A 3,125-nucleotide genomic window follows, 5' to 3' on the forward strand; every position below is an offset into this window, starting at 1 on the left:
ATTATTGGGAGTGGACTACATCCACCCTGATTGAATTGGCCCTGTCAGCACTGGTTCTCCACTTGCGAATTAACTCCCTGCTCTCCATGTGTCAGTATGTAATGCCTGCATCTGTAACTTTCACTCTATGCATCTGAAGAAGTGAGGTTTTTACCCACGAAAGCTTATGCCCAAATAAATCTGTTAGTCTTTAAGGTGCCACCACACTCCTTGTTGTTTTTGTAGATACAGACTAACACGGCTACCCCCTGATACTTGATATGGTTTATACTGTATTCTGGTTATTTGACTTGAGATAAAAACTGCACGGTCTGTGCATGTTTGTGGGTGTGCATGTTGTATGGCTTGTGTGTACTTGACCAGAATGAATCTAACATGCACTGTCACATTCTAGTAAATTTACAATGAGGTTTGATTCAGCTATTAGGCAATTGATTTTCTCTGATTCATTCTGTATTCTCTCGCAATGCTTTAATTGTTTAAACTGTCACTTTATACATATCTGATGTAGTCATGATTATTAGCCCCATGCAACTATCATTAAGTAAATCCAAAATAGTATTGGCCAGTTACTCAACATGCTGTTCCCAGGAATGTACCTGCCTTAGCTCAATGCACCTTGCTTTGGACATTTGTAATTTGTATTCCAGATGGTATCAGTATCTTAACTTTCACATAATCAGTATGCTGGCATTTTAATGGAGTTCTTTGATTTGCATAAACATTTCCTGACATTCCTTTGCCTTGAGTCCTGGAGAACTAACATTTGATCATGATCTTGTACCATCCAGTCTTGTTGCTTTCATCCCAGTCTATACTATTCTCTGCTGCAGTAACTTCATATGCTCCTTTTCTTTTCTCAGAAATACTGTCCAGCCCCAGCAATAAAAGTTTCACTAAAGCTCCTGCTTTTCTGCTCCATCTAGTTTACCCTTTGCCATATTAGATGATGGGATCATAGCATCTTCACAGACAGTTTACTGATATACTCAAGTTTCATGGGTGCACTACAGATCATATTTGACTGTGAACATGTGGTAGCACTAATAACTTTCTTGGCCATTTGTCTTCAGAACTTTAGTTTACAAAGCACTTGCTTTTATTATGCTCTCCTCTCAAAGCTTTGAGGCTTCCACTATACTGTATCTGCATGTACATTGTACATTGCTCTCCCCTCCCTAAGCATAGTGGTATCCATACTTTCCCAGCTCTCCATGTACACAACATACTAGCTTCCCTTCTAAAGTAAAGGGTCTGCCACCATCTGTACCTTAATATACATCACATACTGCTCACCCCACACTGTTACCAGCTTTGCCCGTTACTTTGGGATATGCTCATTTATTAGTGTTATTCTTCTGGGGGCGGGGGGGGGGGGTCTGTATTTCTACCAATGTACTGCTTGTGTCACTTGTGTTCTCATACAGACACATATATATATATATATATATATATATATATATATATATATATATATATATATATATATATATATATATATATACACACACATTAACAGAGCACATCTGAGAAGACCGGGTTAATCAGCACTCCCAAGCTGACCCCTTATATTTCCCTGGATTCAGCAGGCTGGGTCGAACAGCACCTCCACACTGTCACCCTCATATGTCCCTGGTTCAGCACGTACCTATCCCCACTTTCACATTACAATTGCTCTGGTAGTAACCCACTTGATGAGCAATCCCCACAGGATTTTTGGCCAGTGCAGGGATCTTTTAGCTTAGGTACGAGGAGCATTGCTGCAGAACGAATGAGGAAACCAAAAAAACACACACAAGGGGGAGAGAGAAGCAACCAGCTTAATCATGAAAGTTATTTATTGCCAGGTAATAACCATAGGGGAGCCAAACAAACAAAACAGTTATAATATTAAATCTAACTTAAATTTGATTATAAAAGTCAGGTTTACAAAACTATAACTGATCACACAAGTCAGGGTCAGAAGGCCATACCTAGAGAGAGAGAGAGAGAGAGAGAGCTGGGTTCTCACCACTCCATGAAGCTTGAATTGATAAGGGTCCCAGGTGGTGGTGGCAGCTGAGGGTCCAGAATGCTGGAGTGAGGCAGAGCTCCCAGCACGATCAGTCAGGAGAAGATGAAGTCCCAATGGAACCGATGCAGATTTTGGATCCAGGCATCAGAACACTTAGGCCTTGACTACACTCGGGACTTCCCAGTGCTGCCGCGGCAGTGCTGTGAAGCGCGAGTGTAGTCACACCACCAGCGCTGCGAGAGCTCTCTCGCAGCACTGTATGTACTCCATCTCTCCGAGGGGAATAGCTTGCAGTGCTGTGAGCGAGCGTGCAGCGCTGCAGGCTCTGATTACACTGGCGCTTTACAGCGCTTTACAGTGCTGTACTCGCTGCGCTCGGGGGGGAAGGGGGCGTTTTCACACCCCTGAGTGCAGCAAGTTGCAGCGCTGTACAGCGCCAATGTAGCCAAGGCCTTACTTGAGCATGGATAGGGGGTTTTGTACAGAAACAACAATGGTTCAAGGGAGAACACTAGATTTGTTTATGGGTAAACAAGGGAGTATACCAAAGTTGTTTTGTTCAGGTTAGACCATGGAAGCTGATCATTCCTGGTTCTGGGCAGTGTTCTCTGGAGGGAGCTCACAATGCAATTAGGGAGCTTCACTATTTTGGATACCAATAAAAGATTTATTACTAGAATTGGTCTGATAACTACTGAACTGGTTGTGTGCAGGCGGGGTTCATTAACATCTGGAGCAGCGATCCCCCATCATGCAGTGCTTCCCTGCTTTTCTGGTCCCAGAGTTCCCTGCAGTTCTTGTCTTGGAATCTCTGTTCTCTATTCTGTATGCTGATAGAGATGCCTCCTTCTCCCATCTTCAATGCAAATGAGGCTAGGGGAGTTTCCTTAATCCTGTCACCCTTGTACCAGGGGTTTAGGTGTGTCTCCCACTGCCTTTTCATTGTTTTTTGTAAGTCTTTCTTCTGACGCCGATTTGGTTCAAGCAGAAGCTGGGGGTGGGGGGAGGAAAGGTCTTTCGTGAGTCAGACAGGCTGGGTACTGCACCCTGGTTCCCCAAGAACACAGAGCTGCTAGGTAACAATACCATCTATGAGAAACTGAAATGTTTA

The sequence above is a fragment of the Terrapene carolina genome, unplaced genomic scaffold (assembly GCF_002925995.2).
Source record: "Terrapene carolina triunguis isolate 2854851 unplaced genomic scaffold, T_m_triunguis-2.0 Scaffold58, whole genome shotgun sequence".
Taxonomy (NCBI): Eukaryota; Metazoa; Chordata; order Testudines; family Emydidae; genus Terrapene; species Terrapene triunguis.